Raw genomic sequence first — 17,213 nt, 5'->3', positions numbered from 1 at the left:
CCTGAGGCTTGGCAAAGTCTGATATCTGATTCCTCCCTAGAGAGGTAAGCTTTTCAACAGCAATTTCTTCCTGCCTGCTGCAGAGAGATAGCATTCCATCCCCAGCCCTCTAATAAGTTTTGTTCACTGAGAGGACTGTTATTGTCTGGTGTTTCAACCAACAGAAGAACATTTTGGTTTTTTTTTCCCCTCCTAACCATGGACAGCTCTGTGTTCAGCCCTTGTCGCAATGATTGGGTTAAGACTTGGTGATGCCCAAGTGTGAAGTGTGGAATATACACTGGAGAAGGGGGTGCTCAGGGAGGGGAGAAAGGTCTTTATGTGCCCACACTGGTCCCCTTTAAATTTCCATCCTTCTGTCCCACTCACAGCAGTCCCGGACTGATGTCCAGCCAACAAGAAACACCGGTAAGTAACAGCTATAGAGGAGGCTCCCGCTTCATCTTGAAATTAGCCTTCATTGTGACTCCACACTGCAGAGGCTGAATTCCCTGAACGCTGTAATGTATACCATATGTCCTCAGCTATAACTGCACTGTAAGGATTGAGAAGACTTTTCTATAAGAGCACGCCTTTAGGGTTAAGTTTCAGGAACTTTACCTTAAAGATAGTTTCACTGCCGACTCTTTTCTTTTTCCTTTAAAACAGCAGTGGTTAAAAGGCTGGAAGAAATGCACTGTCCTTAATACAGAGAACAGGCTGCCCTGACCCTCCTGTTCAATGCGTGTCCGCATCTGAATCCATGCTTTACTGTGACTGGACACCTGAATGGTTTCCAAGGAACCATTTTGTTCACCTATGTCAATAGGAGTCTTAAAAACTGTCTCTAAATCCATACTACATAACCATCATGTGAGTCCCAGAAGCAATAAAATTTAAAGCTGAAGTCCTGAGAGAATCTGCTTTAAGCACGTTCCATTTTGTAAAACACAATCTCCACTGCTTTGAAATATTTTTAAGCTTGTAAGTGGGCATGAGATAACATTATTATTTCTTTCAAAATGAAATTAGCCCATAATTATAAGTGATTTAAAGGGTAGTGATATCTGAAAATGTGTTTGCAGTACTATAACTAACAACAACAACGAAAGCCTGAACCAATTTGCATAATTGTAATTATGGCTCTGACAAGATTCTGGGCAAAATGAATTATCCTTAAGTTCACCTCTATATAACCTGCATTTATATAGCAGTAACTCATACTTTAAAATAGTTCCTATGCCCACTTTCTAACTTTTAACTATTTGATTTTAAAGCAGAGAGATTTTTCTTAAAGATTCAAGCAACAGACATGAAATTTCACATCATCGAAAATCTATAGGGAGGCATTTACAGAATTCAAACTGAGAGGAATTAAGATCTTAATGATCATTATTCATGAAATGCTCAAAATCAATTAGGCAAGTAAATACGTATCCTAAATTAGGATCATTTATAATTCCTTTAGATATCACCCAGGTTAAATTTGTGGTACTTAGTTTCATGATTCTGCCCCAAACCAGTATTTCACACAAGTATCATACTCACACATTGGCATTTCACCCACAGCCAAGGTCACCTAGATTTCAAAGAGTAACTAACACGAGTTCAGAGCCCAGATTAGGCAGGGAAGCACAGATACTGAGAAAAGTAACCTCTAATTAAGAAAAGCACTCCTTCAGTTGCGCCCATATCAACTATTCACCTTGCCTTAATTATTCAGAACAAACATTTTCAGCAAAGTAATTACTGGGCACTGCTCTAACTGTCATATTAAAGATGACCAACACTTTCAAAGGAAAAGAATGGATTATGTAAAGGATAGGAACTTAAAAGACCGACTACACAAATCACGCTGTGGGATATATATGTGTCCTCCCTGGAGAGGCAGTTCATGAATCCTGTGGCTTCTTGGAGCTGAGATCAGTTTGCAGAGAGCCAGCCTCCCATAGAGTTGTTTCCCATGCAGTTGGAAGGTAAATGTAATTGAGAAAGGGAGGAGGACAGGAGGTAAAGAATAAAAGGAATTCTCCACTAGGTCTGTACTTGAGACAAGGAGTCAGAAGTTGCCTTTATCCCTTTAGCAAATCTTACTAGCAATAAAGAAGTGAATATAGGGTGATGTGAATGGGATTGAGGGTCAGAATTTCTTGGACTAGAACATGCACGTGTGTAGGAAGAATTGCAAGCATATGTCACTTTAACCCTTTAGCCTCCATCTTTAATAAAGCTCAGGAACACCCATATTTCCATGTCCCCTTAAACAAGGAACAAGAAACAAATTATTATTACCTTTTTAAAACCACATAACCACCTCTTCTATAAGAATAAAAGCTACCTTTATAGAGTTCCATTGTGATTCCAGGCACTCTGCTAGGTTCTTGCCATACATGATTTCTGATCTTCACTAAATTCTGTACAGAACATATTATCTTTTTGGTTAAAAAAAAGGACTCAGGCAGCTTATATAACTTAGCTATGGACACATAGCTATTAAACAATAGCACCAATAGCACCAATTTTGAGCAAAATTCTGACTCATTCTATTTCTACCAAACAATACTGTTTCTTGTTTTTAATCAAAAGAAGGCATCTGATTACATATTGTTTACCTATTACTTCAATAGGAAAAATAAGAGAACCAGAAAGTATAACAATGAAATAGGCGTTTTAATTTTAATTTAATGTAGTTGCTAAATGAACTTAAAGGTGCCGAATTTCTAAAACAAGAGCCTTCTAAAATTCTGCCTAGTGATCTTTAGAAGTTGCAAGAATTAAGCATAGGTTATTTACATATGATCTGTTTATAGTTTAAATAGACGAGCTCTTCCACAGTCTCTGTTCAGAGATTTTCTTGGGAAAGCTATTTCAGTTACGTATTGCTATGAAACAAATTGCCCTGAAACACATTACATTTGTTGTTAAACTAACAACCACTGTATTACATTTCACTAGCCCGCAGGATTACTGGGTTCAGCGGATTGGTTCTTCTGCTCCAGCTGCAGCTAGGGCTGCAATCCATTGGAGGTGTAACTGAGCTGAAAAAGTCAAGATTCACACACATGACCAGGAGCTGATGCCAGATGTCAGCCGGGAACTGAGCTGGGACTGTCAGAAGCCAACATGTGGCTTCTCCATGTGGCCTGGCCTTCTCACAGCATGGCAGCTGGGTTCTGAGAGGATACAGCCCAAGAGGGAGGAAGCACAAGCTGCCAGTTCTCCTTAAGACTGGCTTTGGAAGTGGTACAGGCTTATTTCCATTGCATCCTATTGGCCAAATAGTCACAGTGCCAGCTGAGATTCAAGGAAAGGGCAGATAAATCTTAATGGAGAGAGTGACAAGGAATTTGCAACCACAGTTAATCCACCACAACAGTTAGTCAATGTTAGTAAATCAACCTGGGTCAAGAGGCTCTGCAGTAATGTAGAACAAGATTCAGCAGAACCAAGTCAAAACACACTTATATTTCTGATACATAATATTCCAGTTTCTTTCTAAACCAGTTTCAATGAAGAAAACGATCCTATCATGTTGTGCATACGTGAATGCTTATGCTCAGTCATGTCTGACTCTTTTCGACCCTTTGGACTGCAGCTAGCCAGGCTCCACTGTCTATGGGATTTTTCAGGCAAGAATACTGGAGTGGGTTGCTATTTCCTTCTCTAGGGGATCTTCCTGACCCAGGGACTGAACCTGCATCTCCTGTGTCTCCTGTAGGCAGATTCTTTACCCGCTGAGCCATCAGGGCAGCCCCCAATTATATCATCCAATAGAAAATACTCAAATTCCTCTGCTACTTCAAGTCAAGCTAGGCTACTGCTTCTGCATCCCTTTTATTTATTTTATTATCAGAAATATTTAGCATAGCTCCAGGAGATGAAAAAGAATGACCATATCCTGTAAACTTACTTTCTCTTTTACTTTTTTTTTTTTTCGGTGTATTGGTTATTTCCCACTGAAAACATTTATTTCTGAAAAAGTCTACCCGTGCTCTGTAAGTTTATGGCCAAAACATAGAATTTACTTTGTGATATCTAATACCATGATGATAGCAGTGATTTCATTTTTTGGATTGCAATCTTTGAGGATGACTATGTATAAATTATAATGATTTATTCATTGCTAATGAATTAATCACGATTTTCACAAGAAAGCTTCAGGACTTAAAAGGATCCCAAAAACTTGCTGCTTCTTATGAGAGGACCAAGTACTCAAATGGATCTGTTAGCCTCTTCCCATCCAGTTGAAAATCTTCCCCCAGCTCACATCTCAGCCCCTCCATGGATCTCTTCCATGGTCCCAAGTCAAAGATACATCATTCTTTATTTTTATTGGGGTACATCTTTCCAGGTGTTACTACTTAAAATGTGACATATATAGGATGGATGGGGAAGAACGCAATTTCTTTGAAGGCCAGGTCTATTAGAATCTGGCTGTCGCAAACTAGAGCTATGCTAGCCATTCAATACGCACATTTTATTTGGTTTTATTTTTAATTGTAATTCAATTACACAGATCATGGCACATCTAATAAATTGGTAGACTTTTTTCATGTCCATCTATCTATTCAAAATACCCTCTATACTCCACTCTATTTTTTCACATCTTCTAATGATCAGTTCAGATACATGCTTATCAAATTTTATGACTATTTCCAAATATGGCTTTTACAAATTTATTTTCATCTAGGGAAGCTCTGTTACCCCAACTGTATTAACTCTCAACTGCCATGGTATTTTTCAGGCAAGAATACTAGAGTGGATTGCCATTTCCTTCTCCAGGGGATCTTCTTGACCCAGGGATCAAACCTGCATCTCCCATGTCTCCTGCACTGCAGGTGGCTTCTTTACCCGCTGAGCCATCAGGGCAGCCCCCTATCATATCATCCAATAGAAAATACTCAAATTCCTCTGCTACTTCAAGTCAAGTTAGGCTACATAATCTTATGTTTTGCACAGATCCTTTTAGGAGATGCAAAGTTAGGAATAACCCAACATTGAACTGTTTTTCCTGCAGTTCTCACTTCAGCTAAACAGAAAAGTTCTCTCAGGGCAAACCAAACCTATGTGCTTGCCCATATTCTTCCATATTACTCATAATGCTAAACACGTTAAGATGAAACCCATTTCATTTTCCTGGGCAAGTATTTTTCTCCCCACTTTGAGGGTGAGTCAAGACTGATTCTCCCTTATTCTTCAGTTCAGTTCAGTCGCTCAGTTGTGTCCGACTCTTTGCAACCCCATGAATTGCAGCACGCCAGGCCTCCCTGTCCATCACCAACTCCCTTATTCTTACCCAGCGAAAATTATCTCAGTAAAGACAGTTTGACTTAATTGTAAGAATCATTTTGTGAGAAGCTGTATTGAATGTCTGATACTGACTCTGGGACTGTGTCCTCATTTTGTAACAAACAATCCATTTACTCTGGCACATTTTGTTCTTTATAAGTTTAGATCCTATGATCTTCAGCTTCAGCTCAACAGACAGTAAAGGATTCCAAAGATGAGGATGTGAGAATTTTAAATAGACAGATTTTTTTTTTATTAAATCCCATGCTTATAATCTGATTACTTTGAGAGAAACCATTATTTTCTCACTCCCTGTGAGTAAAATCATTAGTTATATACAATGATTTTCTTCTTAGTTTTACAAGTCGCCTTTCTTTTAATATTATCTTGGACAAGTTTGGAACTAGACAGAGATCACCACACATCACTGTGATAAATGCCAATGAACTGTTCCTAGTAAAATGGTTAATTTTATGTTAGGTGAATTCCAACTCAATAAAAAAAAAATTACACTGCACACTCATCATGGTTTCAGCTTCCCCAACATTTACTTTTAAAAGGAAAACACAGTCAATCTGACGGGTTTTTCCAGTGCACTGCACTAAAATAATGAGACTTTGTCATGTATAGATTGCTCTTTCTTCTACAAAATCTAATGGGTCGTGTAGCATTGAATCTCTGACAATTCTTAATTATCTATGGACTCTAAATTGATGTTGATGATGCAATACTACATCCCAAGGAACTCAAAAGCACAAATAAGGCTATAATAAATTGATCTGTCATTGAGAATTTCAATACAAAAGGTTTATGAGAAAATAAGCAAAGGCTTATAACTCTAGCTCATTTAATATACTTAAAATATTATTTCTCATTGTTCAATACCATTCCATTTACACATTTAGAATATACTAGAAAAATAAGCCAAAAAATGGGTGGACAGTAGCAGGTATTTGAATTATCTGTATTTTAAACACAGTGTTTTGTTAGGAAAAGTGTGATAAAATCATTGCCAGAATGTGTGAGCTCCATAAGGGCCAGCACCTGTGTCTGTTTCCATTAACACATCCCTACTACCTAGAACATGCCTGGCACACACAGGCCAGTAAGTAAGTATTACCAGGTTAATGCATCAATATGGAAACTACGAAAGAAGGATGTAGTTTGGAAGGACTGATGCTAAAGCTGAAACTCCAATACTTTGGCCAACTGATATGAAGAACTGACTCATTGGAAAAGACTCTGACGCTGGGAAAGATTGAGGGCAGGAGGAGAGGGGATGACAGAGGATGAGATGGTTGGATGGCATCACCGACTCAATGGACATGGGTTTGGGTGGACTCCGGGAGTTTGGTGATGGACAGGGATACCTAGAGTGCTGCAGTCCATGGAGTCGCAAAGAGTCAGACATGACTGAGCAACTGAACTGAACTGAAAGAAGGATGTAAAAACTATTGAAAAAATATCTTAAAAGACATGGATACATCATCAGTTCAGTTCAGTCACTCAGTCGTGTCTATATGGATACACCATATAGAGTTTTATTTGTGTGAATGAAGCAAATAATATTAAATTACCTGTGTATGATAGAAGAAACACCAAAAGAAAAATCATCTTTATAGTGACTAGTCTGAGGTTAAAAGGATGGATGGTCATTCATGATCATTAGACAATACATGTGGAATCAGTTACCTTGAACAAGGTAACTTTGCTTCACTTCATTAATATTCACTACTACAAGCTCCCAGCACAAAGCAACACAGCCAACAGAGAATTTTTGTTATATTCTTATGTATTGTGGCAAATGGCACAAATATACAAGAAATAATCTGTACTTTTAAGTGCATGGATAGGTATAATAGTATTTAAGGAAAATTATACAGGCTGTATTCTGGTGAAGTAAGAGAAACTAAATATAATAAATAATTAACTACATATGACAATCAATGCAAATGTAATACAAATTCAGTACAATTTCAAAAAATGGAAGTTGTTGAACTTGATGTATACTTAGGCACTAGCTATTTGTTTATAGTTGAGCTGCTGATCAGCCGACTGATCTCCAGAGGAATTAAAAAAAAAAAAATGCATTGAATACATCACCCTTACAAATGCCCTAGCAATCTGTTAATTTGTTTTTTAAATCTTCTGTTTCAAACAGAAACTGTTAAGCACAAGATGATCCACATGTGAAGGTGGTTATGAAGAGTTCCATCTATTCAAGAGACTCTGAAATGTCACAAAAAGCCATGTGTAAAATAAACCCTCAGTTTACCTGAAATAAAGGAAGCTTGGGAAAGGAATGATCTGAACTGTTCTACTTTTCAATACAACCCAAATCTGTGCATCTGAGAAGACTTCAGCCAGAGGAAACATCTTAAAAATATACATTTTCCATAGAGTCTACACAGTTCTCTCTCCTTTTTGCTGATTAAAATGAAAATGCAAAGTTGTGCCAAAGGGAAAAAAAAGAGGGATAAAAATACATGTATTTTCTAGAACTGATCTGGCATTCCAGTGAGCCATCTAACCGGCAATTCTGCTATAAGGTCATGTCTTATGATACTCTTACAAGCAGAAGTATTCCATTTAAAATCAGATGCCAGCTCCATATATTCTGCAGTTTCTCAGTTCAAGGGGTGGAAACTTTTTCTGCATTGTGGGACAATTTTTATTACTTTCAAAATATGAATTTGAAAATCATAAGACAAAAATATCTTATGATTGGAACTCCAATTCAAAACTTTCTATCATAAATCACACCACACCATGTATTGTTAGTCAGATTGGTTTAAGAATGACTTCTATCTTTTCTATCTCAGAAATTATCTGGAGTGAAAGGATGTAGGCTTAATGCAAAGACGAACTGTAATCTCGAGAATAATTAGGTTTTAAATTTTTCATTGGCTGACTGTTGGAGCTGGAACAGCCTTGATCCATGAGTTTTATCTTACACAAAAAAGATCTCCGGAGATAAAAAATAATCTGCGTGGAGCACCAACATTAATTTCAGAGACAAGACTAGAAGTCATGGATATTGCTCCTCCCCTTTCAACTCATTCCTGCAAAGGGAAGCTTTTTAGTTTCACACTAACCATATAGATACCCTTGAGTAACTGCCATAAAGTGAATGGTTCAGATTTTGTCACCAGTGCCATCAGTTATCCCTATAGCAACATCTTACATGAACTTTTACTGTGACTGTTTCTACTTGAACGTTTAATCTTTTTAATGCTCCTCTGACCACCTTTGGTCACAACTCTACTGAATATTCAGACCCTTTTTCTGGAAGTTATTAAGAAGCCAATATTCATATTTAGACTTGGTTATTAACATTTCATCACTAAGGGATGTAGAATGCAGAATGTAGGCAAAATGGAGGCTCTAATCATTTACATGGGAAGGTATAAAGAGACTCTAGTGAATAAAATGGAGCTTTTCTTCAGGAAAGAAGACTGTCACCCCAAAATAGCGATCAGTGGGCTCCCTGGTGGTCCAATGGTTAAAATATCACCTTCCAAAGCAGAGGGTGCAGGTTAGATCCCTGGTTGGGGAGCTTAAATCCTGCATGCCTTGTGTCCAAAAAACCAAAACATAAAACAGAAGTGATACTGTAACAAATTCAATAGAGACTTCAAAAATGGTCCACATCAAAAGAAAATCTTTTTAAAAAATAGAGTTCAGTCCAGTATTACTGAAATGATTCAAACACATACAATGTCAAATGTTGTCAATATCTGAGAATTGGTGAGCCAGGATTACATCTTCTTTTAATCTGGAGAATTGGAAATCTGGGACAGGGGAAGGAGTGATCATCAGAAATAGGAAAAGGATGGCTTCTGATGACTGAGTTAAAATCTGAAATACGATGACTAGAAAATCTCAGGTCCAAATATGATGACTTATTCCAGGGAAGCACGTGTTCTATTTGTTGACATTACCCATCAAACATATATTATTTTAAATAAAGCAATTAAACATGTACATCATTCATGCTGGGATATTTGGGGACAAGATGCATTCACAAATGCAACTTGTTTCAAATTGCATCATAAATAAAAAGTTGACTGATAGGTAAATGGATACACATTTGACAAAGCAACTATGGCAGAAGTTAACTGTAAAATCTAGAGATACGGCATCCATTGCTCACAAGTCATTCAACTTTTCTATATGTTTCAAATTTTCATAATAAAAATGCTAGAAAAACTTAAAAAGATTTTTTCATGGCTATTTTTGACCACTACATATGTAGTATGTTTTATTATAAAACCTTATAGTGAAAGTGAAAGTCGCTCAGGCATGTCCGACTCTTTGTGACCCCATGGACTATACAATCCATGGAATTCTTCAGACCAGAATGCTGGAGTGGGTAGCCGTTCCCTTCTCCAGGGGATCTTCCCAACCCAGAGATCAAACCCAGGTCTCCCGCATTGAAGGCAGGTCCTTTACCAGTTGAGCCACAAGGGAAGCCCAAGAATACTGGAGTGGGTAGCCTATCCCTTCTCCAGCGGATCTTCCCAACCTAGGAACTGAACTCGGGTCTCCTGCAGTGCAGGCGGATTCTTTACCAACTGAACTATCAGGGACGCCCATAAACCTTGTAAACTGATGCCAAAGAAAACTAAATAATCTACCAATCTCACATTCAGTAACCTTCACTGAATTATTTTCTTTTCTCCACTGCATAAGCCCTCCCCACCTACCCTCCCCTACCACACTTACTTTAAGATGAATTCCAAAATTATATCAAGAATATAAGTCACACAATTTGAATCATTATCTAATGTCAAAGGAGTATCTTTCTATGACAAACCATTAGCTGCTACAGAAAATCTAAGAGCTCTTCCTGACCCCTCCTTCCATACCATTCCTTTATTGAGAAGAGATTTTGCTTAATGTGATTCTTTAATCACTAGGGAATTCAAACATCTATGAATAATGTGAACAGGGAAATCATGTTCATTCTACTGACAAAATCAGAAGGGCTGGACAGTAAGCTTCATTTTGTTGGAGGAAAAAAAAAAAAAGAATCCTTTTATTGTTAATGACACTCCCATCCTGAAGATATCTTTTTCAAAGGTCATCTGGTCAGTGGACACTTTAAGGTCAAAGGCTTTGATGCAGAAGTTGAGTTTCTCCACTGCTGTATCTCCCTTCCAGTTCGGCATACAGAAATTTTATAAAACTATTAAATATTTATGATGCAGTACAAAGCCCCTCTAAAAGCATCTGTATTTAACTAAATCATGTCACTGACAGCAATTTAACCTAGCAGGAAAAGTACTTCTTTTACGTAACACTGCAGTGCAGAGAGTTTCAACCATATGCTTCTTTCTGTCCCCACATACCTCCTGTAAGAAGGGAAAGCTTAACTTAAATGGTTCAAAGGGCTTTTAGACAGGCTTCTCAAATGAAACATAAATCTTTTGAAGTGCTTTTCAAAAATTCTTCCCTGAGGCTTTGCCAGGACTCTGTCACTAGAGGTCAGACAAATAGTCCATCCTCAGGTTAAGCCTCCTTAACCCCAGGTTAAATACCTGGATTTAGTCCCATCTTTTCTTCTATCACCACGTCCTTCCAAATGTTTGCCATAGTCTATCACTGATGGATGTTAAAGGCACCCAAAATGTACCCATGTCCAACGGGATCCCCGTCAGCTTTCCCTATACTCACAAAAGACTCCAGATTTTGTCTGGGTTTGCATGCTAGGTCACTTCAGTCATGTCCAACTCTTTGCGAACCTATGGACTGTAGCCTGCCAGGCTCGTCTGTCCATGGGATTTTCCAAGCAAGAATACTGGGGAGTGGGTTGCCATTCCCTTCTCCAGGGGACCTTCCCAACCCAGGGATTGAACCTGCGTCTCCTGTGTCTCCTGCATTACAGGTGAATGTTTTACCGGCTGAGCCATTGGGGAAGCCCCTTGTATGGGTCTATCTAAAGTTAAATTATTGTTAACCATTCATACCTCTTAATACCAAAGAATCTATTGAGATATGTACTACTGCTTAAGGATTTTTTAAGCTACCTAAGCACTGGGTGATGCAGAACAGCAGAGAGAGATCTCTAAGATGGAAAAAAAAAAAAATGCAAGAGAAGGGAAAACATTTTTAAGCATCTGAAGCTTAGAACTAGCTGTACTCCTGGAGACAGGAGGTTTTAAAATAACCTCTGGCTGGGAAAAAAAAATGGGTACAGAAATTATTATTTTAGTGATATGTATGCTGTCAAAAATCAGGACTAAATGCTTGAGTTGTCCAACTTGAAATGATATTACTGTAATTCTGCCAGCATACAGCAAGTGATTAGGAAATTTGCTGCTCAGCATTTAAACTAACTTCTTTTCTCAGTCTGGCGGGTAAAAAATGGAAAACCTCGGGATGACCGGCTTCTCAAAAGCAGATTTCAAATTTTAAGGTCACTGTATTTTATATAATGAAAGTAACTTACATTTCTAAAGCCCCACAATATATGTTAATTTACCTACCTATCCACCCACCCATCCATCCAAAAAATTGTTTACTAAGTGGCCAGTTATGTGCCTGGCATTATGCTGAGGCTTACAGATTGGGTAGCAAGAAGGTAAAAGAAGTTCCATCCCATAATCTCTCTCTTCTTTGCAGTAAGTGAGGTTATCTGCTGAGAGAGAGGACATGATTCAAATTTTGAGAGTGGTAAGGTCTGAGTCACCTTGGAAAACAGAAGAGAAGGCTAACTGTAAAAAAGAGAAGCAGGTCAGATATTGTGGCAAGTCGCATATACCCATCAGTCCTTCCTTATTTACTATCCTCACTCTCAGGATTGTCAATCATTGTCTCCTCTTGAGAATTACACTTGGAAAGTGCAACCAATGGAAGAAGACTTTAAAACAGTCATTGGAGGGTACATATGCCAAGTGAAATAAGTCAGACAAGAGAAAGACAAATACTGTCTGATATGCCTTATATGCAGAATGTAAAAAATACAATAAACAAATAAACATAAAAAATGCATAATATAAAAAAGAGGCAGACTCATAGCTACAGAAAACAAACTAGCAGTTACCAGTGTGAGAGGGGATATACAGGGGTAGGAAGACTAAGAGGTACAAACTATTATGTGTAAAATAAGCTGTAAAATAAGGGTATACAGGACAACACGGGAATATAGAAGAACACAGCAATTATTTTATAATAATTATTAAGGGAGTATAATCTTTAAAAATTGTGACTCTCCATATTGTGTGTCTATAATTTATATATCAACTATAGTTCAATAAAAAATAAATTTAAAAAGTCATTGATGACATAAGAAACTATTTTCTGTTGAGCTCTACAGAACTTGAACTCAAGACTGAAGTGGGGATAGGAGGAAGAGAAGAAAACCAGAACAAATGAGATAATGAGAAGGTGAAAGTTCACATGCATATCACAGCTTCCACTTCAGATTTACTTCTCAGATCAGTGCACTTTTTTCCAGCACTAGAATTTAATCTGCAACATCAGGGGATCCATTTCATTATGCTGTGTGGCTTGACTCTGGCCATGATGAAACCCACCCATTCAAATGATGTTTCCAGGAAGCCCATGAATCTAAGAACTTTAACCTACTGAACAACATGATGCCCCTTGGCTGCCTATTTCTTCTGTGAATAAGATGAGAGAAGATATGCCATAAACCCAGAGTTCAGCAGGAAAGTTTAATTTCTCTCTTTCAATGACTACTTGGGAGAAATTAAATCAGTATTTGAAAATATTATGCATTTACAGCAAGTTCAAAATTATTCATATTAAACTGAAAAGGGAAACTTTTGTCTTTAATGACTCTTCTGCCATAGATTTCCTATATATTTCTCTCTTTTTTTTGCCACTTTATTTCTATTTTTAATTGAAGGATCATTGCTTTAGAGAATTTTGTGTGTTTCTGTCATACATCAACAAGATTTCCCATGTATTTCTTAAAATGTGTGCTCTTTCTCAGATTTTCCAGATCTGTTCTAGACTGATTTGTCCCTACTGCCTTTGGGAATTTCATTAACTCATTCAGTAACTGTTTGGTAAGTGCCTAGTACATTCTATGGAGTCACAAAGAGTCACGGACATGACTTAGCGACTGAACACCACAATATGTGCAAGACCCCCCCCCCCCCCAAAACTGAGAGGAGGGAAGAGACTGCAGTGGTTCCTGCTTCCAAGGTGTTATATTCTAAAAAGGAACTTCGTTTTCTTAATCCCAGTCTGGCACGAATGCAAATACTGCAGAAGTGAGAGTCCGCAGTCTTAGAATAGATTCTATTTGTGTGGCAGACACATTGTGGAGTGATTAAAAGAAAAAAAAAAAAAAAAGCCTAGCAAGAAATACTATTTGTTGTATAAGCATGCCTAAGTTTCTCAGATTTTCCTTCACTTAGGATCCAGTTATGAAAGCGATTACCTCTGAAGAGTTTTGATGAGTGTTGGGAGGAAAATGCAAAAATTCATTTCCAGAAAGGACCACGCCCTAAAGGCTTTGGAATTATTGTGACAATTATGTTATTAGGAAAACATAATCCATCTTTCTCATTCTCAGTCACTATTAATGTCAAAACAAAACACCCACCAAAACCAATTGGTTTTTGATGGTGGGTTGATACTTGTTTAAAGTTTTTTAAAAAAGTTTTTTGCTTGCTTGTTTCTGGCAGAGTAAAATAAAAAAAATATTAATACATTTTATTATTATTTTTTTTGTGTGTGTGGGGGGGGGCGACACCATGTAGCATGTGAGATCTTAGTTCCCTGACCAGAGACTGAAACTATGCCCCGCTGCATTGGAAGTGTGGAGTCTTTTAACTACTGAACCGCCAGGGACGTCCCTTTTCTTGATGAAGACTTCTTATTTACTGATGATGCCAATGCAGTTTTAAGTTTAGGTAGACAAGTTTCCTGAATTATTCAGGAAATGTTTTAAATTCATAGAAATTCTGACATTTCAAAATATAAACATCAAAAAGAAAAAAAAGCTATATTACATACATACAGATAGAGATCTGATGATTTGATTAAAAAATTGGTTGCTTGTAGAAGATAGTGTAATCAATAAGGAAGTTCAACATGATTTGAAGAAATAAGTATTAAACATTTTGACTAACATTAGTTCTGATAACTACCTAGTCTCTGCAAAATCACTGACCTGGCAAGACTAAAGATGAGCAAGTAAGTTTTACTAGTAAAGTTATAAGTAGTTACCCTCATAAATATATCAGCTCTTCAAATATGAATGGATGATTATTAAAGAAACCAACAATAAAGTTATCAGAATTAATTTCCTTTATCAAATTAGAAACATGACTTTCCTTTTTTTCAATTAATTCTGATGAAAATATATAGAAAAACCCACTTATTCAACATCTAAATCAATTTAAACATTTTATTCTTATAACATAATTTTATAAGTGTTTATAAACTAAACATTGTCAGAATGTGAATGTCCAGTGACAGCATATTTAATGAAGAGAAGGATATATACTGGGGTGAAACTTTCTTATTTTATATTAACATTGTCTGAAGGAGCATTTGAAAGAATATTATTAAAACAGTTTTCAGTTTTAAAAAATAGTGTCTCTTGTTTAAGTATTAATATCTTTTGTGTTCAAAAATAAAACATTATTTTTAATCTTATAAGTAACAACTTGAAAGTTAAAAGTATGATGTACATTTCTTGCTTTGCTTTTAACTGTTTTTGGGTAATTTTTGGCTGCCCAACCAGGGATTGAATCCACACCTCCTGCAGTGGAGGGCAGAGTCTTAACCACTGGACTACCAGGGAGATCCCCATTTTTAACTCATTGACATAGTATTTTCCCTTCTTCATTTCAAATCCAATAGTGTGTTACACCATCAAGATACCCAGAGCATCAGGTATTATCTTTACCCAATATCTCATCTCCTTATTGTTCTTAAGGACAAGTCTGCACACACCCAAGAAGTCAATGATTCTGTGCAGACTAAAAGACATTCTTAAAATGAGGAGCAAATTAGATCTAATCTTGAGAAATCTATATGCAGGTCAGGAAGCAACAGTTAGAACTGGACATGGAACAACAGACTGGTTCCAAATGGGAAAAGGAGTACATCAAGGCTGTATATTGTCACCCTGCTTATTTAACTTATATGCAGAGTACATCATGAGAAACACTGGGCTGGAAGAAGCACAAGTTGGAATCAAAATTGCCAGGAGAAATATCAATAACCTCAGATATGCAGATGACACCACCCTTATGGCAGAGAGTGAAGAGGAACTAAAAAGCTTCTTGATGAAAGAGAAACAGGAGAGTGAAAAAGTTGGCTTAAAGCTCAACATTCAGAAAACTAAGATCGTGGCATCTGGTCCCATCACTTCATGGCAAATAGATGGGGAAACAGTGGAAACAGTGTCAGACTTTATTTTTTTGGCCTCCAAAATCACTGCAGATGGTGATGGTAGCCATGAAATTAAAAGATGCTTACTCCTTGGGAGGAAAGTTATGACCAACCTAGATAGCATATTAAAAAGCAGAGACATTACTTTGCCAGCAAAGGTCCATCTAGTCAAGGCTATAGTTTTTCCAGTGGTCATGTATAGATGTGAGAGTTGGGCTGTAGAGAAAGCCGAGCACCGAAAAATTGATGCTTTTGAACTGTGGTGTTGGAGAAGACTCTGGAGAGTCCCTTGGACTGCAAGGAGATCCAACCAGTCCATCCTAAAGGAGATCAGTCCTGGGTGTTCATTGGAAGGACTGATGCTGAAGCTGAAACTCCAATACTTTGGCTACCTCATGTGAAGAGTTGATTCATTTGAAAAGACCTTGATGCTGGGAAGGATTGGGGGCAGGAGGAGAAGGGGATGACAAAGGATGAGATGGCTGGATGGCATCACGGACTTGATGGACATGAGTTTGAGTAAACTCTGGGAGCTGGTGATGGACAAGGGAGGCCTGGTGTGCTGTGATTCATGGGGTCACAAAGAGCCGGACACGACTAAGCGACTGAACTGACTGACTGATGGGTGATAGAGTTTCAAAAGGTCCTAGATTAACATTACAAGCACTTTCCATGTTAAATTAAGCGTAGTTTAGTCAGCAAAGATATTCTTTTTATATATCTTGTTTATGTCTACTATAAATATCTTAAGCATTCCATTAGCATTTAACCGAGTGGTTAATGCATATATGATAGAGTCAGGTTCTAATCAGTGACAATAACTGCCTGCAAATATTTCCACAACTGTTCATCTCCCAACTCTTTTTCCCTGACTAACGGTGACATGCCGACCAAAGTCTAAGGGTTCATGTAGTTACAGGAAACCAGATGCATTATTCATAAGGATGCAGAGGCTAGAAAGTTCGGCTATGCTGCCTACCCCAGCAGTAGTAGGCTCTAAGCTATTGGCGACAGGAAGCTTGCCAGTGCATTAGAAGATGAGATTGAAGGGATCCCTGCCAAATAAAATAGCTAAGTAATAAAAAAATGGTAAAGAAGAGCCTTGGGGGTTGCAGGGAGTCCTGAGCTCACCGCTGAAGCACAATTCGGATCACCAAAATTTGCAGTCAATGCAGAAAGAGTTGTAATCCCAATTAATTCTTTGTCTCTTCTCGAGTGCTTGCTTTTTAATTACAGTTATACATTAAAAAAAATAAACCAGTCGATTCTAAAGGAAGTCAACCCTGAACATTCATTGGAAGGACTGATGCTGAAGCTGAAGCTCTAATCCTTGATGCGAAGAAATGACTCATTGGAAGAGACCCTGATGCTGGGAAAGATTGAAGGCAGGAGGAGGAGGGGACGACAAACGATGAGATGGTTAGATAGCATCACCAACTCAATGGACATGAATTTGAGCAAACTCCGGGAGACAGTGAAGGACAGAGGAGCCTGGTGTTGGAAAGAGCTGTACACGACTTAGTGACTGAATGACAACAACAAGTAGAATCAGTATAAAGATGAGAAAA

The 17,213-nt window shown here is 37.7% G+C and overlaps 1 protein-coding gene across 8 annotated transcripts in view; it reads right to left on the bottom strand.

Moving 5' to 3' along the window:
• Window positions 1-17,213, bottom strand: part of NRG1 (neuregulin 1) — a 1,115,683-nt gene that overhangs the window by 129,192 nt on the left and 969,278 nt on the right. The gene's annotated exons all lie outside the window — the stretch shown is intronic.

This window comes from Dama dama, chromosome 32, assembly GCF_033118175.1.
Source record: "Dama dama isolate Ldn47 chromosome 32, ASM3311817v1, whole genome shotgun sequence".
Classification (NCBI taxonomy): domain Eukaryota; kingdom Metazoa; phylum Chordata; class Mammalia; order Artiodactyla; family Cervidae; genus Dama; species Dama dama.
Note: the sequence above shows the minus strand (reverse complement) of the source record. Positions and strands in the feature narration are given on the sequence as shown.